The 22,590-nt window shown below is 49.0% G+C and overlaps 1 protein-coding gene across 1 annotated transcript in view; it reads right to left on the reverse strand.

Moving 5' to 3' along the window:
• MSH6 (mutS homolog 6) overlaps window positions 1-21,101 on the reverse strand; it is a 687,900-nt gene extending 666,799 nt beyond the window's left edge. The window contains exon 1 of the mRNA XM_069608414.1: window positions 20,980-21,101. The gene's annotated coding sequence lies outside the window, so the exon portion shown is untranslated. The remainder of the gene's footprint in view (window positions 1-20,979) is intronic.
• Between the last annotated feature and the right edge of the window lie 1,489 nt (window positions 21,102-22,590).

A 22,590-nucleotide genomic window follows, 5' to 3' on the forward strand; every position in this document is an offset into this window, starting at 1 on the left:
CAAGGGTAAGAAGAAGAGGCCGGCTGGTCTTCTGCAACCATTAGACATCCCACCTTGTCCCTGGCATACCCTTTCCATGGACTTCATCACAGACTTACCCTCCTGTTCCGGGTACAACACCATTCTTGTTATTGTGGACCTGTTTTCTAAAATGGCCCACTTCATTCCGCTAAAAGGCTTACCTTCAGCATCAGTCCTAGCCAAAGTATTTCTTGAAAACATCGTCCGGCTACACGGCTTCCCGTCAGTACTAATCTCAGATAGGGGGAGCCAGTTTATTTCCCACTTTTGCCGTAGCTGTTGTCGATTAGCTCAAATCGATGTAAGACTTTTGACCAGCCATCATCCCCAGACCGACGGGCAAACCGAGAGAACAAACCAGACTCTCGAGCAATATATACGATGCATGCTACAACAGTCGGAGAGTAACTGGAAGGACATCCTTTGGATAGCTGAATATGCTTACAACAATTCAGTTCATTCGGGTACCGGGAAGAGTCCCTTCTACATCTTGTATGGATTCATCCTCGAACCTCCAACCTTGATCCACCTCAAGATCTTGGAACACCCGCCGTGGATCAATTGCACACCGTTATTACCCAAGCTTTTGTAACGCTCACCTGATTCCCGCAGAGGCGCCGGTCCTGACTGGGTGAATGCCGTATCTTCAAAGGTGATGTGTAACACACGGTTGGCTCTTTGGGCTGGACCTCTGTGCACTGTATGTCTGACTCGAAGAGTAAGATGTCTGCAGATAGAAAATATGGGATTAATGAACTGGGGTTATTGGGTGCCTCTCTCCTCTTCCCTTTCTCTTCTCCTGTAGAACCCCAAAGGTTAACACCCTCACCTTAGGTAAGTGAACGCCGAGCTCTCCATCTGCCTCGGGGCAGGGTGCCATAACCAGTTTCTTCACTGGATAAGGGTGCAGGCCTCTTGACCTCAGAGGACTGCTGTCCGTCGTTAACTGCACGAACGGTAAGTTCTGGGCACTTCATATGTCTTAAAAGTCTTTTGTAATGATATCTCTTGTTTTGCAGGGTTCCGGCGATGGCGGATGCCGGGCTGATGAGATTTGAGGATCGAACCCGCGTGAGGAATAGAAGCGCCTGGAAGCATGTAAGTAAGCGCTTGTAGCCTGCTTCACGATGCGCACTAACTGTCCCTTTTATCTTGCAGGTACAAGTTCGGAGCTTTAGAGAAGCTGAAGGGTGCTGGAATACCCACTGGATTCGGCGTGGGAAGGAGTAATGGCACGTGAGTAATAAAGTTGCCCAATGTCTTTAAACGCACCTTCTTTTGTCTTTCAGATGCGGGATGCAGCGCCGAAGGCCTCCGGAGCGTGCGAAGAGCTGCTAAGCTTTTGTCTTTCAGATGCCGGAATGCAGTGCGAAGACCTCCGGAGCATGCGAAGAGTAGGTAAGCCTTTGTCTTTCAGATGCCGGAATGCAGCGAGAGGCGTTGGTGACAGCCGATGGACCAGGTAAGAGATGCGCTGCCACTGAAGACCGTAGTGCTAACCTGTTCTTTCTTTGTCTTTACAGGTGCTGCTGAAGACTGGATTCCAGGATGGTAAGCCTTTGTTCCCTTAGGCCCAGGATCAGAAGCAGAAGACACAATGAGCGTTCTGCTGCAGAGAATGCAGAATAACGCAAAGCAAGATTCATCCATCGGGTGTGGTTTAAATAGCCTCCTGTAGTGCTTAGGTGTCTCCTTCCACAGCCACGCCTAGGTAAGAAAAGAGTTCCTGCTTTCCAGAAGAGTTCCAGTGTTCTGAACCTAGGGAGTGGCTCCTGCCCCACCCAACAGGAAAAGTAGTCCCAAACAGAAGAGGATCAGGGGTTCAACTGGCAGGTAAGTAAGCAGCATGGTCTGCTGCAGGTAAGTCCACCCAAGCATTATGAGCCCGGCGCTTCCAGCGCTGGGACTGGGCATCTTTATGAGCCTGGTGCCACTGGCGCCAGGACAGGGTCCAAAAGGTCCCAATTGGGACTGGCTGGCACTCGGAACCGGGGTTATGGGTCTGCTTCCAAGGGAGTCGGGCAAGTCCTGATCTTTTGGAAGCAGAGATCATGACAGCACCCCCCCTCAAGGCCCCTCCCAAACCGGGCTTCTCCGGGGGTTTGGGCTTGTTAGGAAATGTTTGATGAAATCTTTTGATTAGACGAGGCCCGTGGACATATTCTGCAGGTTCCCAGGATCTTTCTTGGGGACCGTAGCCTTTCCAGTCAATCAGGTAAAATATTTTAGATTTGGAGATCTTGGAATCCAGGATGCTTTTGACTTCAAACTCGAGTTCTCCATCAACTAGAATAGGTTTTGGAGATGTAGTTAGTCGGGTTTGAGGTTGCACAGGTTTTAATAGAGAGACGTGGAAGACCGGATGTATCTTCATGTGAGGGGGCAAGTCCAACTTGACCGCTACTGGATTTACTATGGTAGTGATGGAATAGGGACCAAGGTATCTTGGGTTGAATGGCGTGGTCCTTTTAGAGGTAGATATTTGGTGGATAACCAGACTTGATCTCCTACTTGATATTGGGGGGCTTCCTTCTGATGTTGGTCTGCTCCTTTCTTGTATTGTTCTTTAGCCCTTTGAAGGTGAGAAACGGCTTCCTTAAAGGCTTGGGTGATTGTAGAATGCAGGTGGTCTACTGCTGGTGTTCCAAGATCTTGGAGTGGATCCAACTCCGAGGTTCGAGGGTGACTACCGTATAAAAGAAAAAACGGGGTCTTCCCAGTTCCCGAGTGGACAGAGTTATTGTAGGCATATTCGGCTATCCAAAGGATATCTTTCCAAGTTTTTTCAGTTTGTTGTAGCATGCAGCGCAAATACTGTTCCAGAGTTTGATTGGTCCTCTCGGTTTGTCCGTCGGTTTGAGGGTGGTGGCTGGTCGAAAGTCTCACATCAATTTGAGCCGACCGACAGCAACTTCGCCAAAAATGAGAAATAAATTGACTACCTCGATCCGAAATTAGAACTGAAGGAAAACCGTGCAGTCGGACCATGTTTTCGAGAAATTCTCGGGCCAGAGTTGCTGCTGTTGGTAAGCCTTTGAGTGGAATGAAATGCGCCATCTTGGAGAATAGGTCCACGATTACTAGGATCGTATTGTATCCGGAGCATGGAGGTAGATCGTGATGAAGTCCATAGAAAGCGTATGCCAAGGGCGAGGCGGGATGTCAATAGGGCGTAAGAGGCTGGCTGTTTTTTCCTTTTGACTCTTGTTTTGGGCACATACTCCACAGGACATTATAAAGTCTCTGATATCTTTTTTCCAAGACGGCCACCAGAAGTAGCGCTTGATCTTTTCCGAGGTCTTGGTCATACCGGGATGTCCTTCCATTAAAGAATCGTGATAACAAGAGATTACCTTTTTCTGTAAATCTGTGCTGGGCAGGTATAACCGTTCTTGGAAATATAATAGATTGTCCTTCACCGTAAAGTCCTTTCCCTGCAGATGCCAATTCTGTATGTCTGCTGGAGTTACCAGTAGCCTGGCTTTATCCTTAACTTCCTCTATGGATTGTGTGGCGATTACACCTAGAATTCTTTGTTCGGGAATGATAGGTACAGGTTTAGGATTGATCAAATGTTCTTCCACTCCCATCCGAGAAAGGGCATCAGCTTTAACGTTTTTTGTACCAGGTCGATAGGTAATTATGAAGTCAAACTCGGCAAAGAATAGTGCCCAACGGACTTGCCTAGAGGATTGAGCTTTTGCGGTTTTCAAATATTGCAGGTTTCGGTGATCTGTAATCACAGTAACGGTGTGTCGGGCCCCCAGAAGATAATACCGCCAAGCCTTAAAGGAGGACTTGATAGCTAGAAGTTCCTTATCAGTAATAGTGTAATTGATTTCAGGAGGCGAGAATTTGCGGGACCAAAATGCCACGGGAATCAACTGATTGGTTACTGGGTCCTTTTGTGATAGAACTGCCCCCATGGCAAGGCTCGAAGCATCAGTTTCAACGATGTAGGGGAGTTCTGGGCGAGGATGTTTTAAGATCGGTGCAGAGATAAATCTAGTCTTCAAATTCTGGAAAGCTTGTTCCGCCTCGGTAGACCATTCAAAACGTTTGTCTATCTTTAACAAGGCGGTGATGGGCTGGACTATTCGAGAGAATTCGGGGATAAACCTGCGGTAAAAGTTAGCGAAGCCTAACATGCTTTGAACACCTTTTACGGAGGATGGCGATGGCCATTTGAGAATTGCATCGACCTTCTTTGAATCCATACGCACTCCGCTAGGTGATAATATGAATCCCAAGAATTCAACTTCAGTCACGTTGAAAACACATTTTTCCAACTTAGCGAAAAGTTTGTGTTGACGCAATCTCTCGAGGACCATTTTCACGTGTTTCCGATGTTCAGTTTCCGATGAAGAATAAAGGAGGATGTCGTCAATGTAAACAACAACACACACATCTATGAGTTCTCTGAGGACATCGTTCATAAAATATTGAAAGGCGGCCGGGGCATTGCAAAGTCTGAAGGGCATGACCTGATATTCAAATAGCCCATACTTGGTGCGGAAGGCCGTCTTCCATTCATCGCCCTCTTTTACTCGTACCAAGTGGTAGGCTCCTCTAAGATCCAGCTTTGTATATATGCATGCTTTTCTGACTTGGTCCAGGAGTTCAGGGATCAAAGGTAACGGATATCTATTCTTAACGGTGATCTGGTTCAGGGCACGATAATCTATACAAGTTCTAAGGTCCCCTTCTTTTTTTGGAACGAAGAACAAAGCTGAGGAAGCAGGGGACTTGGAAGGACGAATAAACCCATTCGCTAGGTATTGATCCAGGTATTGTCGGAGGTGAAGATTCTCAGGCTCGGTGAGGGCATAAATTCTACTACAAGGAGGAGTAGATCCAGGTATCAGGTCTATCTGGCTGTCATAAGACCTATGAGGAGGTAGAGAGTTAGCCTGATCCTTCCGGAAAACATCTTGGAATTCTAGGTATTCAGGAGGTAACTGAGGAGCCTCTGAGGAAATTGCTGCCAGTACAACACCAGGTCTAGGGTGACAAGTAGAGACACATTCTGGAAACTGAACCGTTCTTGCTCGCCAATCGATCTGAGGATTGTGCTTCTCTAAACAAGAAATTCCTAGAATAATCTGGAACTGAGGGGCCTTGATCACATCGAACACGACTTTCTCATGGTGTCCATCTTGACTTACTAGCGTCACTTCTTGGGTGGTATGCGTTACTGGTCTGGAGGCTATCTCCGTACCATCCACCGTAGTAATGACGTCCTTTACAGCCTTTGGACAAAGAGTCAGATTCATCCTCAAAACCATTTCATGATCCAAATAATTGCCGATGGCACCGCTGTCGACGTAAGCTTCAATCGCATGTAATCGATCCGGATGTTCAGGGCTAATGAGGACCATAGGTATCACGAAATGCGAGGTCACGGAACTGGTTTTAACGCTCGGCAAGAGGACCTCTATTCTTGTCGGGCGAGGTCGTTTCCCTGCTCAGAGTTTGTGACCCTGGTAACTGAAGCTCCTACTGCCTTCTTGGCTGGTTTCACCGGACAGTCTCGAAGAAAGTGCCCCGAGTTTCCGCAATAGAGGCATAATTGCAGCTGTTTTCTCCTTTCCCGCTCCTTTTGTGTTAGTGGTCCTTGCAGGCCCCCTATTTGCATGGGTTCCCCGGAGTCTACTCCTTTGGTAGGAGTTGGTGGTTTGGAAAATACTCGAGCATCAAACTTGGAACGATCAGCCTTCCTGTTCTGCAGTCTGTGGTCAATTTGAACGACTAAGTCAATAGAGTCCGAACAGTCTTGCGGGGGATTCACTACTTGGGCTAACACATCTTTGAGCTCTCCACATAGACCTCTATAAAACAGCGTAATCCTTTTGTCCTCAGGCCATCGAGTTTTCACTATCAGTCTGTTGAAAGACGCAATATAAGCCAAAAGGTCTTGATTACCTTGTCGCAATGAAAGGAGCTCATTGTCCAAGGCCTGCCACTGTGAATGTCTTGCAAACAGTTTTTCCATACTGAGCTGAAAAGCTTGAAAATCATGGAGAACCGGATCATCTTGATTAACTAGAGGGATCGACCAGTCTGCCGCATTGCCACTAAGGTACGAAAGCACGAAAGCTACCTTAGCTTGATCAGTTGGAAAGGCTGCTGGCCGGCATAAGAAGTGCAACCGGCACTGATTAATAAATACTGCAAACCTCTTTGGGTCACCAGAAAATCGTTCGGGCGGAGCCAGAGGTACATTCCCAGGTAGGTTGATCTGCACTGGGTTCGTAGAGGATGTTGAAGGAAGATTTGCCCCTGATGCGGGTAAAGGAGTTTGTCCGGCTTGTGACTGTAGCAATTGTCTAGCGAGATCGTCTGTTCGCTCCTTGGAAATAATCAGTTCCCTTTTTAGAGCATTCGTTTCCTGACGGGCTGCATGCACTTCTGCTCTTAGTTCCCCAAGTAACTGGGCTAGCTGGTCGGTATCCGAGGTTTCCATAGCGCCTGGGTGGGAGTTTTGCGATGGGCTTTGCGTTCTGTAACGCTCACCTGATTCCCGCAGAGGCGCCGGTCCTGACTGGGTGAATGCCGTATCTTCAAAGGTGATGTGTAACACACGGTTGGCTCTTTGGGCTGGACCTCTGTGCACTGTATGTCTGACTCGAAGAGTAAGATGTCTGCAGATAGAAAATATGGGATTAATGAACTGGGGTTATTGGGTGCCTCTCTCCTCTTCCCTTTCTCTTCTCCTGTAGAACCCCAAAGGTTAACACCCTCACCTTAGGTAAGTGAACGCCGAGCTCTCCATCTGCCTCGGGGCAGGGTGCCGTAACCAGTTTCTTCACTGGATAAGGGTGCAGGCCTCTTGACCTCAGAGGACTGCTGTCCGTCGTTAACTGCACGAACGGTAAGTTCTGGGCACTTCAAATGTCTTAAAAGTCTTTTGTAATGATATCTCTTGTTTTGCAGGGTTCCGGCGATGGCGGATGGCGGGCTGATGAGAGTTGAGGATCGAACCCGCGTGAGGAATAGAAGCGCCTGGAAGCACGTAAGTAAGCGCTTGTAGCCTGCTTCACGATGCGCACTAACTGTCCCTTTTATCTTGCAGGTACAAGTTCGGAGCTTTAGAGAAGCTGAAGGGTGCTGGAATACCCACTGGATTCGGCGTGGGAAGGAGTAATGGCACGTGAGTAATAAAGTTGCCCAATGTCTTTAAACGCACCTTCTTTTGTCTTTCAGATGCGGGATGCAGCGCCGAAGGCCTCCGGAGCGTGCGAAGAGTTGGTAAGCTTTTGTCTTTCAGATGCCGGAATGCAGTGCGAAGACCTCCGGAGCATGTGAAGAGTAGGTAAGCCTTTGTCTTTCAGATGCCGGATGCAGCGCGAGGCGTTGGTGACAGCCGATGGACCAGGTAAGAGATGCGCTGCCACTGAAGACCGTAGTGCTAACCTGTTCTTTCTTTGTCTTTACAGGTGCTGCTGAAGACTGGATTCCAGGATGGTAAGCCTTTGTTCCCTTAGGCCCAGGATCAGAAGCAGAAGACACGATGAGCGTTCTGCTGCAGAGAATGCAGAATAACGCAAAGCAAGATTCATCCATCGGGTGTGGTTTAAATAGCCTCCTGTAGTGCTTAGGTGTCTCCTTCCACAGCCACGCCTAGGTAAGAAAAGAGTTCCTGCCTTCCAGAAGAGTTCCAGTGTTCTGAACCTAGGGAGTGGCTCCTGCCCCACCCAACAGGAAAAGTAGTCCCAAACAGAAGAGGATCAGGGGTTCAACTGGCAGGTAAGTAAGCAGCATGGTCTGCTGCAGGTAAGTCCACCCAAGCATTATGAGCCCGGCGCTTCCAGCGCTGGGACTGGGCATCTTTATGAGCCTGGTGCCACTGGCGCCAGGACAGGGTCCAAAAGGTCCCAATTGGGACTGGCTGGCACTCGGAACCGGGGTTATGGGTCTGCTTCCAAGGGAGTCGGGCAAGTCCTGATCTTTTGGAAGCAGAGATCATGACAGCTTTTAAGGAAGCGACTGCACATCTACAACAAGCTAAAGAGAGGTACAAAAAAGGAGCAGATCAACACCGAAGCAATGCCCCTCAATACCAGGTTGGGGATCAGTCTGGCTGTCCACCAAACATTTATCGCTTAAAGGGCCTCGCACCTTCAACCCCAAATACCTGGGACCATATCCAATTACGGCCATAATTAATCCAGTGGCCGTTAAATTAGAATTGCCAACCCATATGAGAATACATCCTGTATTTCACGTATCTCTTTTGAAACCCATGCAACCTGGAACCAGATTGACCAATCCTCCAGAGCCCATTCAAGTGAATGGGGAGCCCGAATTTGAAGTAAAAGACATTTTGGACTCTAAAATCATCAGATCGAAGCTATTCTACCTAATCGACTGGAAAGGCTACGGACCTCAGGAAAGGTCATGGGAACCCTATGACCACGTCCATGCTCCTCGTCTAGTCCAGAAATTTCACCGAACCTTTCCCGATAAACCAAAACCCCCGGGGAGGACAGGTTTGGGAGGGGCCTTGAGGGGGGGGTGCTGTCATGGGCGCTACTCCCGAGGGGCCAGGACTGGCCCAGCGCCCTCGGAAGCAGACCCGTCTTCCACTACTCCGGACCCAGCAGACCCCTACAGGGGCCCTTTGGACCGTGTCCTGGCGCCTTTGGCGCCAGGCTCATGAAGGGTTTCAGTCCCGGCGCCATAGGCGCCGGGCTCATATTGATAAACAGTGTAATAATGCTTGGGTGGACTTACCTGAGGCAGACCATGCTGCATATTTACCCAGAACAATCCAGTCTGGTTGAAGTCCCGAGGCCATCAGGGCTGGGAGGAACTATTCCCTCCATTCAGAAACTCTTTTCTTACCTGGGTGGAACCAGTGGAAGAACACACACTGGAAGCACTTCTCTGCTATTTAAACCACGCCCGATGGAAAACATGTGCTTCGCGTTATTCTGCAGCAGCAGCAGGACGCTCACCGAGTCGGGTCCTGCATTCCAGGTCCAGAGTCATCTTCAGCTTCCGCGCAGCAACCTGTGGATGAAGAAAGACACAGAACAATACTTACCAGATCCCGGAATCCAGTCACCGGAAAAACCTGCAAAGAATAAACATAAGGTTAGAAAAGTGCAACTCGCTCGCAGCCGCGCCCGCTTACCTGATCCATCCGTGATTGCAACGGAGCTAACCGCGGCCTTCTCTTCGGCAGCTTCTCTGCACCTGAAAGGCAAAGGACATAATTAAAAAGGGGTTCGGGTGAAGGCAGTCGCATTCATCTTAACTTACCAGTTTTTGCACGCGCAGAAGCGGCCGCATCAACCGCAGCATCCCGGCACCTGAAAAGTAGAAAAAGGACATTATTAGAGGTGCCATTAAAAGCGGCCAACGATCATTATACTTACGTGCATCGGCACGTGCAGTGGCAACGGATATAAAGCCCGCAGCATCCCGCACCTGAAAACTAGAAAAAGGACATTATTAGAGGTGCCATTAAAAGCGGCCAACGAACATTATACTTACGTGCATCGGCACGTGCAGCGGCAACGGAAAACTACGCCCAGAGCATCCCGAGGCCTGAAACAAAGGAAAAGGGACATTATTGAGGTGCCCATCTTTTAAAGCCTAAAGACTACAGTATACTTACAGGCTTCCGCTCGTGCAGTAACGGCGGCATCACTCTTCGGCATCCCAGCACCAGTGCCACAACTAAGTCCGCAAAAGACTTGAGCCTCAACACTGAACTCATCCAGTGACGTAACTGGAATCCATGCACCCCTGCACCAGACGCAGGATGGAGAGCTCAGCATTTATACGCCTAAGGTGAGAGCTCGCCGAGACAAGTAGAAAGCTAGGCTGTGGGAGAAACTGGCGATTCGTGGGAGAAGGAATCCCATCAAACGGTGATTAACCCTTTTTCTTCCACCTGCAGAAAACTTACCCTGCAAGTCAGACATTCGATAAGAGGAAGCCCAATCCTGAGAGTCGTCCGAGCTCTACGCTTCTCAATTGAAGAAACGATAGCAGCCCAGCCAGGATCAGCGCCTCTGTGGGAATCAGGTGAGCGTTACAGGCAGGCGCTCGGCTGCTGGAAGAGCTGCAAGTGCTCCTGTGCAGGGCGCCCGCCGTTTTTATGCCCCAAGCCCCTCCTCCTTCCTTTGTTGCCCTTCGCGGGCTTTCCAGGGCTCTTGGCGCCCTTTCCTTTGATTCCTTTGCCGCCCTCTCCCCTGCCCCTGTGAGGGGAGGGGCGAGAGAGCGTAAAGGAGGAAGGCCCCTACCCCGGTTATCGGGGTGCCTCCTCCATTCACTGCACTCCCCGTTCGTCACCTTCATAACCTGGGCATTCGTCCATTAGCTATGCCGTTTGTATCCAACATTACTCATTTTGTAAGCCCCTTTCCTTTCCCCTCCAGTAAGGTGCTGCATGAGACATTTCCTTTGGTTTGGCATAACAAGGCCGCAGATTTATTTTTACATATACACAACCACTGCAAACAGGTATTAAAATTAGTTCCAAAAGGTGTGGCGACTGCTCCTCGTCCTGCTTCCTCCTTTACCTCCATGTTGATTGCAGGCACAACTCCCCCAGGGCCTTCGAGTCTGAGAAACCGCCTGCCCCTGCAGGTCTTTGCGGACTGGGGGAGCACTGTCTGTTGGGGGGAAGTTGAGCCCCAATTGCTACCGCCAGACACCCCCGCCGTTTAGGCTCCCAGGAGGCGCTGTCTAGAATAGGCGAAGTCCCTTCCGGTTTAGCAATGGCTCATTCGGAGTCTTTGTCTTATCATAGGTTGCCACAACCCGCCACGCCAAAGGTGGGTTACCGCCCACCGTGGCTCCCTCCTTTCCTTGCTTATATCTCCAGAAATTTTGTGCAGATATTCCAGAAAAACAAATCCATTCCTTGCTCCGACAAATGAACTCCGTCCTTCAAGTAGTACTCTGTGTTTTTAAGATTGATCAAACCATGTCTGATATGCTGAAAGCCTCTCCCTCTGCAAAACTTAGCCATGGCCCAATTCAACTTCCTCCTTGAATTCTCCACGGCTGCCTGACTCTCAGCGCCCCTCCATTCGTGCCTCGAGATGATTTCCGACCACACGATTTCCGTGTCCCCCATTTCCGCCGATAGCTCCTGTAATGAAGACATCATTTCCCTGAGCAAGATCCCCCTCCCCAGACCAGCCAAGTCTTTGCCGCCGAGGTGCACCACCAACGCATCGGGCCTCCGATGCTCCCTCAGGAGTCTGCGTATGTGCTCCTGTAGCTGTGCCCATTTCATACCCGGCACTCTGTGCCACTGCACCCGGTATTCCCCGGCGGTCAACACCTCCTGCTTGGCTGTCCAGCTTGCCCTGGCCCTTGACACAAACGAATGGCCCACCACCCAGGCAGACCGTCGCCTTCCCTTCTTCGATGCTACTGCGAGGAGATAGGAGGGAGGAACCGTTAGTCTTAAATTTTTTCAGGCCTGACGTACCGTTTAAAACAACCGGACCTCCAGCCCCCAATCTGTGTGATTGCCTCTGCTCCCAGGCCCATCCCTGCCGCAGACGTGGCTGCCCCTATCCTGAAGGAATGCGTCCCATAAACCCCATTCGAGAACCCTGCCCCCACCAGTGTCATGTCCAACACCTTTGTAAACTGAAACAGGCTTAACGCTGACCCATCGTTATGTACCAGAAAAGAGGCCTCCTCCCCCGTGTGAATCCTCCAACTCAAATACCTGCTTACTCATCCTACTGGACAAACCGGACTGTCCTGGGTACCCCCTAACATAATGCTTCTGCCTTTCCCTGTTTGATCGGTCTTGGATCTCCTCAGAAATATGTATAACCGCTCCCCTTCTACCCATATGTCACAGCTCCTAAGGAAACTCAAACCTTTACCATTCTTGTTGGCTGGCACCAACTCGCTTACCCTTAAGGCCCCAACAAAATGCCAGTGAGAAGGCTGCTGCGAACAATGCTTTTTCACAATCATCCCTGCACACCACCCCCAAGCTCCTGATCAATTTCTGCAACTTCCCCACATCTATGGGCCGCCTCTCGTCGGGTTTCACTGTCACCTGTTTGGCCCAACCCCTCATTGCCATAACAATGTAATGCTCTTTAGAGGGATCGGGCCTGCCCCCCAATTTATAGAAATGCGCAATCGCTGCCAGGTGGTAAGCCATCCAAGCCCTGGACCTTCCTTGGTGCCAACACCATCCCACAAAGGTACGCACCTGCCTTTCCTTCTCGCTCTCGGGCAGGATGTTGCTTTGAAAGGCCATGAATCGTTCCCAGCACCCTTTGTATCTTCGCATAGTGCCTGGTGCGAGAGCCGTGTCGATCAGTGAGCTCAGATCTCCCCAACCAATCCCCACCATTGTGTCTGGAAGGGGGTCATCCTTGTGCTCGCCTCTGGGTGATTTTCCCAGAACTTTCCCCACTGTAAACGAGAAAGAGACTCAGCGGCAACATTCTTAACCCCGGGTATATGTCGTACCCTGACCTCTGCATTCAGCTGCAGCAAGCACTTTGTTAGCTCCCTGAGTAGCCCCAACGCCCTACCGTTCTTGCTTGTTCCTTGGTTGATAATCTGCACTACCGCTAGGTTGTCCGACCAAACCAACACCTTTTTGTCTTGCATTTGCTCTGGCCAGAGCTTGAATGCCACCACTATCGGGAACAACTCCAGAACCGTAATGTCCCTGGTGATCCCCTTGGCCTGCCATTCAGCCGGCCACGCCTGCCTGCACCACCTCTTGCCCAGGATGGCACCAAAACCTAGAGCCCCTGACGAATCGGTAACCAGCTTCGGGCCATTCCCTTTCCCCAGGGTTTCTTTCCACACCAACACCCCGTTAAAACGGTCCAAAAAGGTATTCCACATTTCTAGATCCTTCTTAACCTCCTTTCCCAGGCGCACATGCTGGCCCGCATGCTTCAAGCCCACTGTTTTCAACTCTATGCTTCTAGCGAACACTTTACCTGCCGGGATCACTTTGCCTGCAAAATTCAGGCTGCCAGCTAGGGACTGAAGCTCATTCAAAGTGGCTTTCTCCTTGCCCAACAACCCTGCAATTACTTCCTTCAACTTCCGTACTTTGTCTCCCGGAAGCCTGCAAACCCCTGCCACTGAGTCAATTTCAATCCCCAAAATACCAGTGTCGTGACCGGACCCACAGTTATATCTTTAGCCAGCGGAACCCCAAACTCTTCCATCAACTCTTGAAATACCGCCATGAGATCCTTGCAATCGTGCGTTCCTTTTCTCCCAATAAACATGAAATCATCGAGGTAATGGAGCATCCCCCCGACCTTGGCTCTTTGCCTTACTGAAAATTCAAGGAACCTGCTGAACCTCTCAAAATACGCACATGAAATTGCACACCCCATCGGTAAACATTTGTCGTAGAAGTACTCTTGTAACACCTTGAACCCCAGCAAATGATGGCTGTACTTGTGAATTGGCAGCAAGCGGTAAGCCAACTCTATGTCGGCCTTCCCCATGAGGGCCCCCACACCCAAAGACTTTACCAACTCCACCGCATCTTCAAACGCTGCGTAATGAACCCTGCATTCTTCTCCAGAAATGCCATCATTAACTGACTCCCCTCAGGAAAAGATAGATGCTGTATCAATCTGTACTGCCCCATCTCCTTTTTAGGTACCAGGCCCAACGGGGACACTACCAGGTTTTCCAGTGGAGGTGTGCTGAAGGGGCCAGCCACCCTCCCCAACTGCACCTCTTTTCCCACTTTCAGTGTCAAGACCTCAGGCATTGCTAACGCAGACTTCAAATTACACGCCTCCCTTGGTCCTATTTGCCCGTTGAAAGGAATCTTAAAACCCCACCTGAAACCTTCCCATAACAATTTTGCATCACCCTTGTCACAATATGCATTCAGAAAAGGAATCATAGCCTGTAAACGTATTGGCGTTGGCAGCTGTGTTTTAATCATGCTTGTTTTTTTCCTTGCTTTTTGCCTTACCCTCTCGGCTGGAGGAGCTGTGCCTCCCAGCGCTCGCGCCCTTTGAGTGCTTGAACCTGCATGCATTTTCCATAGGAGCACTTCCCTTCTGCAAACAACCAACATTCTGGCAACTCCCCTTGGTAGTTGGAACGGTTATTCCAAGAGGAGTTCCCTCGAAAGGACCTCCTCCCCCTTGAGTAGGACCCCCTGCCCTTGCCCTGGGCTGATCTTTCGCTTGTAACAATCTCATCCACTGGCCTGGCTGGGACCATTTTTGTGTCTATGCGCCCTCCCACATCCACTTCATCCCAGGTCATTGCTGGCCATACCTGCATTTTGAGTCTAAAACCTTTATCATAATTGCTCCATGAATCTCCCCCATGCTTCAAGTACTGCTCATGAATATACTGCTCGTATGCCATCAATGCCACGCCATCTTGTGGGAATTTCTCTAACATAATAGTGGCATATACCTGGAAAGCCCTCAACCAGGTATGGATATTGAGCTCTATTTTAGGCCTCTCCCTCTCCTTCTTCTCCTTTTCCCTCTCAGTGGGCTCACTGAAACCCTGTCCCGAGGGGACCATCCCCAACAACTCCATAATATCCATGAACTCCTTCCTCCATACCCGCTCTTTGTATGCCAGCGGGATGTGCCATGCCAATGGCGTTAATCGCCACTCTGGCTGGCGCAAACCCCGGCATGGGCCTCCCGTATATTGTGTTATTGCTAGCCAGCTCTTGCCCTTGTATCTGTGGAGGAGCCTGTGCACCCCACCAAGGTGTTCCCCCTATTTGGGGCATATAGACGGTGTTTGCCCCTTGCATCGCCATCTGCCCCGGGTTCACCCCCACTACTGGCTGACTTACGCCTACCACGGGCGGACTCCCCACCGGGCCCCGCTGCTCCAAGACCACACTTCCCCCTTGAGCCCCTTTACCCACTAGGTTCAAGGCATTATTACTATTAAAAGGTAACTGACCATTTACACCAGTCCCCCGTGTTTCCATACATTCCCTGAACATACCTTTAACCATCTCCAAGGTGGTTGGACCCTCAGCTGCTACCGCCGGTGTGGCTACAGGTGTGCCGCGAGGACCTCCCATTGGCCTTGGAGCCTCAGCAGGAACAGGTGCCGGTGTGGCTTCAACCTCCTGCGCCCTCCCCTTTCCCTTGGGGTTGGCTTTCCGCTTCTGCGCCACCGCCGCCTGCTGCTGGCTGTCCCTTGCTTTCTTGGTCATCACTCTTTTCCTTTTGCCGACCGGCTCGTCCTCTTCCTCGAGCTCCTCAATGTCCTGCTCCTCCCCCTCCTGGGAGTGCACTTCCACCCATGCCTCTTCGATGGGTATTGGTGGAAACAAGAGCGGTGAATCGGACCTCTGGTTGCGCCCTGCAACCTCAGCTCCCACCTGTGATGCCATCAACTGCATCCAGCTGGTGCCATATTTGTCCCCAGCCCTCCTTGCCATCATCAAAAATGCCTCCAGGTCATCCTTCTGCTGGTCCTCCTGGCTTTTCCCTTGCATCTGCATGATTCTCCTTAGCCAATGTCACTCCAATTAATGTCTTACGTGCACTCTTAAACTTCAATATAGAGCCAATGCAGTTAAAAGGGAAATACTTCACAATTGTGTCCTTTCTTTGCAATATTGCCCACTGGCGATCCCTGCCGTTAAATGCAGTCACTGAACAAATACGGCTTTGCAACACTTCCAAGGAGTGCCGCTCCTGGCAGGCCAATGCTATGAATTGTACCTTATTTCACCCTTTGAGCTGGCTGGGAAGTGCACACCGCCGCCTCTTCGCTCCTTTCCTCCGCACTGAAGTAGACGTTCGCCGTCAGCTGGCTGCGTCTTCCGGATACTCACGCGGTGCTCAGCTGTTGCTCCGCTGCCCGGCGCGTCTCTCCCTCGCTGTTCACGACCCGGGATAGAGACCGCTTCTCTCCTCCGGCTTGCCTTGTTGTGGGGCACCGTGGAAACCGTGCCTTCACCTTCGGTGGCTGCGCCGAGCACCGCTCCAACTGCTCCGCTGCCCGGCGTCTCTCCTCCTTCAGCTCCGTGCACCACAGCTCGCCCTGCTCTCTTCCGGGTCCCGGCTGCCTAGGCGATCAGCTGACTGGCGTCTCCTCCTTCACGCACTTCCTTCTCGATCGCCGGCACCTCAGGATGTGGACCGTTCCTCCCGGTTGGTACTCCTCTCTCCTGCAACGAAGTTCTCCTCAGAACGAAAACGGAATAAAACAAAGTCCTCCACTTTTGGTGGGCGCCCGGCTGCTGGAAGAGCTGCAAGTGCTCCTGTGCCGGGCGCCCGCAGTTTTTATGCCCCAAGCCCCTCCTCCTTCCTTTGTTGCCTTTCGCAGGCTTTCCAGGGCTCTTGGCGCCCTTTCCTTTGATTCCTTAGCCGCCCTCTCCCCTGCCCCTGTGAGGGGAGGGGCGAGAGAGCGTAAAGGAGGAAGGCCCCTGCCCCGGTTATCTGGGTGCCTCCTCCATTCACTGCGCTCCCCGTTCGTCACCTTCAATCTCAACATAGACTCCCCCCCCGCCTCAGGGTTCATTTTTGGAGCCTCCTCGGGCTCGGTCCCTTCCTAGTCTTGGCCAGTTAAGGCCCTGCTTATACAAAACGGTGACATCTGTATAATAAAGCGTATTATCGGAAGTAAACACTTCTTAGGGTGAGAAATATTATACCTAGTAGTAAAGCCTGCGGATAATCACTACAATAAAATGTGTTCACAGCCCGGTCAGGCTCTAACTGCGACCGTTGGAGGGCACGTGGGCAGTTGGAGGGCGCGTGGGCTCAGGGCCAGTTTTCGAAGCCTGACGGTGCTGTGTATTAGCTAGTCCCAATCCTGACCTATCAATTTAAAGCCCAAACCCTGCGATCTGCTACGTGAGCAAAAGAAACGGCCACTCGCAGAAAGTGTAGCATGGCCGCAGGAATTCTTTAATTTTTATGTTAGTGTTCATTTATAATGCGCTTAATTCCAGCGAGTGGTTTCTAAACGCAGGACTGGGATTGAACCTGTGTTGTGCCGCGTTGTCTTGCTTCCAAGACAAACACGTTACCCCATAGCTATCCATTGGGATTTCTCATTATCAGTTTGTTTTCAATGTTGATTTATTTGAGAAAAGGCATTGTGTACCCGTGTAACTAAACGCGTTGCTGGATTTCAATTTAAAGGGGCTTTTGGGCTGTCTCTCAGAAATAAGGACATCACACATTTACATTGCCTCTGCACATTGTTTTATTAATTGAATGCATGCTTGTATTTTAACCTTCAACTAACTAATGACGATATAATAGAACTGAAATTAATGAATTAACTGTTAGTCTATCGTATATTTTATGGAGAGCATCACTTGTTTTCCCCCTTGCCTGACAGTCTTATCAAATTAGCAATTGCTCCATAGGTCTTTCCATAGACTGTAGAGTTGTAGACTGCAGATAGTGGATTTGTCCACAAGAGGTCAGAGCACACTAAAAGAAATGTGTCCTTTTATTTTCCATTAATAACATCGCTGGATGTTCACTTTAAATTCAAGGAAACATTTTAACTGTATGCCTTGAAGGTTCCAGGTGTTAACATCGCGGCAAAAATGGCCGTGGACACAAAATATTGCGGCAAAAAGGCTGTGGTTTTGCCACTGCAATCCATGTAAAGAATGTGGGGGACACCCCTGCAACCCCTGGACCCATTATACCATTTAAGGGGAGCGGGGGAGACACCCGCAACCCCCGCACTCCTTAAATGGTGTAATGGGGTACACAATTAATGGGTCAAACTACAGCATTTTTGCTGCGATTATTTTGTACAGGCGACAGTTTTGCAATGATTTTATCACTGCACACTGCCAATAATGCTGGTTTACATGCACATCAATTATCAATCACTGTAAATTACGATGTTGCTATCAGAACGGCGAAAAGTCGAGAATTTTTAAGAGCAAGGCTGGAGAGTAATATGCATTCCTGCTGATGAAGTAATATTCACCCTTCATTGGACATCCTTAATGCACATATTGGTGTTCACCCAATGCAATGAATACTCTCAACCCAACTTTAGATCTAAGAGCACAATTTATTATTTTATAAAAACGTGGGAGTCCTTCTATTGAGAAAGAAAAGCACCAAATAACCTACAGTGTGGGAGTTTGACCATTGTGTTAGAAACTTACCCGCACTACTGTGAATGGAGCGAAAGCTCCTCACAGAGCCTCTGTGGAGCCGTGCTGGTCCCGTAGACTGGAGCCTGTATCAAAGATGGTCTTTTCGGGGACAAAGCCAGGCCCAGAGATACGGCACGTCAACCCAGTAACGGGACACACCACTTCTGGTACATCCAGATAAGACCCGCTCAAAATGGCATCTGATCAACAGATGCATTTAGACTTCGCTCGTACTGCATTGCGGTTCAAGAAGACTTCCCTCTGCCATCATTAATTACCAAGTAAGATTATCTTTAGTCAGGGCCAGTCAGGAAATTCCTCATGGGTCTCCTAGAGACGTACCCCCCCTCTCCTTCTTTCTTTTTTTTGGTTTCCTGATCATAGATCTTTGCTCCCAGGCCATTCTACAGAGATACTTCTCTTATATCAAACACTTTTGCCTGTCATAGACATATACCTTTATAGAGCGCTCAGAGCCATCACACACTTTAGGTTGAATTCACGTTATAATCACGTCGACCTTTATTCTCCAAGAAAGAACCAACGGGAAGAGATATTCTGATTGCCCGTCCTTGGTCCTTGCTGTCGCTTGAGAGTATTCTACCCTCTGGGTAACAAGAAAGGTTAGCTATTCCTTCATTGCCTTATTGACGACTCGCTCTTAGTCTTCTAGAGTGGGATCCCAGTGGCTGCCCCCAGGGCAGTTTCTAGTCCATTTGGTGCCCAGGGCGAAACACTAGAATGCACCCCCACTCCCCACGCGCCACCACCCTGCGCTCCACTCCCAAACTACACTGTTAAGTAACTCCCACCCAAAGTCAATAAATCACTGCCAAACAAATGAAATCGGTTTTACTACATCATGATTCAAGAACATTTCAGTAACTCCTCGGACAAAGCAGACTACACAAACAGTATATACTATTTTTTAAATTTTTTGTCCATTTTTCGTCTATGTTAAGGGCACTCTCCTTGACTTTGCTGCTACAAAAGCATTTATTGCTGCTGCATAATCAATGTTTTCAACATCTTCACTCTCAATTGAAAGTACTGCAAGGGCTGATAGCCTTTCTTCAGCCATTGTGGAGCGGAAGTATGTTTTTATCGCTTTCAATTTACTAAAGTTCCTCTCACCACTTGCCACTGGAATTGGAATTGTTAGTGAGAGCCTTATGGCAACCCACACATGTCACCATTGTTGTTGAATAAAGATTAATTAAAATGCACAATTTGCATCACATTTTATCAAAAAACTCCCCTTTGTGTACTATTCAAACAGTCTGCCGCCTGCTTTGATCCGTTTTGATTACTTCAAAACATTTCATCCCGACCGTCCTGCCTACTCATATCTCTGCCCGCCATTCACTTTACTGCTTACGCAGAGCAATGCAATACAAGCCTCAACCTTGGAAAGCTGAAAGGTGGAGTCGTCCCATCGACTCTGAAACGCCACCGCCACCTTACAAACACACCCCTGCAGTAAAGCACTGGTGAATCCACCAACTTTTCATAAAGAACTTGAATAATGCCATCTGACGCAAAACTACGCATTTTCAGGGTGCACGTGCTCTGGAATAAAACATGGAATTGTACAAAGTGTAGAAAGTGTATAAATCAGGCAAAGCACTGCAACGTAGCAAGCATGTCCCTGAGGTGTCATGCTTGTGTCCTTCCCTCTCAGGTGACAAAGGATAGTTTGTCTTTCTTACCTGGAGTTGCAAGGCTGCAAGCAACACAAAGACAGGGCATTTTATACGCACTGCTCTTCCTCTCAATGAGCAACCCTTTCATGAGACGTTGTCTAAAGAGCAACCACAGGAGCTGATGGAAGACAAGCAGGGGGATACTCGGGTATCAACACAGACATGCAGAGAGCATCACGAAGCTGGAGGGGGGGAAGAGACAGTGTGCAGAAGAGAAGGAATGTAAGAAAGCAGGGGTGGTAGGAAGCCGCACATGGAAACAAACACTACCATACTACCATAAATTGGCAGCAACTCCATACATGATTTCAGCACCAATGAGATGCTGCCAGCACTCCGGCTTAAAATGTGTCTGGTAGCTAACATCCTGTATATCTTTCAATGAGTTTTATCTTTTTTTTTTAACTGCCATAAAAGGGAGCACCCAATTAAATTGTAGGACGCATTGAGATATTTGATAGCAGTGTCAAAGATAACTACATTTGTCAAAATTCACAAAATAATACTTTGTACTCTGTTGTAAGCATTTTAGAACATGAACATGCCCCACGTCTCCCCCCACACACAAACGCACATTTCTCTACTTCGTAAACGCACACCCAGTATTGTAAGGTTTATTGCTGCATCTGTTCAGGGGAAGAACCCTGCAGGGTGGAATGTGCGAACCCCAACCTCCAGAACATGCTTCTGGGGCGTGTAATAAAACAGGATGTGCCTCCCACCTCGATGCGCCTACCCTCGACTACGATAGGGCCGACTACAAACCTACAGTTATCCCAGTCTCCTATGAGTCTCCTAGAATATAGTGACATAAAGAGGTCTAATGCATTGGTTTATAACTGAACAATCCCCATGAGATGCGCAGCTCCGGTAAAACCTCCCCAACGCAGGAGTGATGCAGTAGCAACAGCACAGATACAAAGTGTGGGCGCTAGAGGGACTAAAGTGGTACTGAAAAGCGAAAACGAACCCGCAGTTCCACGGAATTCGAAAGTCTAAAAGCTAGCACGTAGAGATGGCACATGCAAAGCTAAACTTAAGAAACTAGAAGTTGTATATGCACCTAATAACTCAGTGGCCACACTCCGGTATATACCTAAAATAACTTTCATCAGCTCGCAGACAGGCTAAACGGGTGCGGAGGGTACGTACCTTCTTCAATCCTTATCCTGCTGTGGATGGCTCGGGCTGGCTGGCTGACTCGAAAAGCGGATTTCAGTCCTGCTGCTGGATGGTTTACGGCTGTAATCCAAAAGCAGCCACCAACACCAGGCACCCTTCTGTCCCCAAACAGCAGCGCTAAAAATGAGAAAATGACCCGGGCACGTCCTACGTAACAAGTACATAGGAGGCAGCGCCAGCACTTGATGCCGCTACGCGCCTGGGACACACAGAACAAGTTCTCCCACCCCAAGGCTATTGCGCGCTCCAGGGCAAATTGAGCCCGCACCAGGGCAGGTATTTGTGCCCCGGGGTAGTCGCCCGCCTCGCGCGGGGCAAGAAACGGGCCTGGCTGCCCCCTTCCTGCTATCAATGCTATGAAATTATCTATTCAGCTGTGGATCTCTTGGGGGGCAGAGTTAACTCCACAATTAGCGCCCTGCGAGGAGGCTCGGGTGGGTGGTCTTTTTCTTAGTTCACAGTCCTGGCATCTTGCAGCGAACCCTAGCACAATCCTGAAACAGGGTTCCAGTGATTCAGGTACTGACATTCAAGGTGCTCGTTTGCCACGTTTTAGCTCACTGTACCTTTCACAGAGGAGACATATCTAGAGAAGGGGTAGGAGCCGAATGTGACATGTGGCACATGCCACAGCGTGCCACAGCATGCCACCAATCTCTGGACTGGCTGATGGAAAATGTGCAGTTTTAAGGAGTTCAAACATATTGTACAAGTGAAAAATACCCTCTCAATCATTGTGGGATTGTTTTATATTGAAACACTTTCAGCAAATGCATAGTTTAAGTACTTATCATAACACAGCATGTCACCAATCTCGGTACTAGCTGATGTCAAATTTGCTGTTTAAATGACTTTTAAGACATTAAACAAGTGAGTTAAAAGCCTCACAATCCTTTTGCGATGTTAATAAATCAAATTAAAAAAAAATGAGGATTCTGACAGCTGCCTAGAACTTTCAACCTCATGCACTGAGGTCTGCAGTTCTGCAGTTGCACCAACGCTTTATATTGGAAATTTCTGGTGCTAGTTCTTATGACCTATTCAAACAGCAGGGCCCGACAGTCTCTTTTCAGTGTCAATTCTAACGTGGCATGCCACCTAGATATGTCTTATATCTCCTTCAAATCAGTGTTTTCATTGCTTCAAAATTACTTCAGGCATCTCACCTCTTAGTCTCTTGTTTTATGTTTCATACCTTTCAGCAATTGAATGTTTGGAAGCACTTGGAACTCCAGCATGCCACAGCATGTCACCCCTCTCGGGACTAGCTGATGTCAAATTTACTGTTTAAATGACTTTTAAGACATTAAACAAGTGAGTTAAAAGCCTCACAATCCTTTTGCGATGTTAATAAATCAAAAAAAAAAAAATAAAGAAGATTCCGACAGCTGCCTAGAACTTTCAACCTCATGCACTGTAGTCTGCAGTTCTACAGTTGCACCAACGTTTTATATTGGAAATTTCTGGTGCTAGTTCTTATGACCTATTCAAACAGCAGGGTCCCACAGTCCCTTTTTAGTGTCAATTCTAACGTGGCATGCCACCTAGATATGTCTTATATCTCCTTCAAATCAGTGTTTT

Source organism: Ambystoma mexicanum, chromosome 4q (genome assembly GCF_040938575.1).
Source record: "Ambystoma mexicanum isolate Mex_15411 chromosome 4q, UKY_AmexF1_1, whole genome shotgun sequence".
Classification (NCBI taxonomy): domain Eukaryota; kingdom Metazoa; phylum Chordata; class Amphibia; order Caudata; family Ambystomatidae; genus Ambystoma; species Ambystoma mexicanum.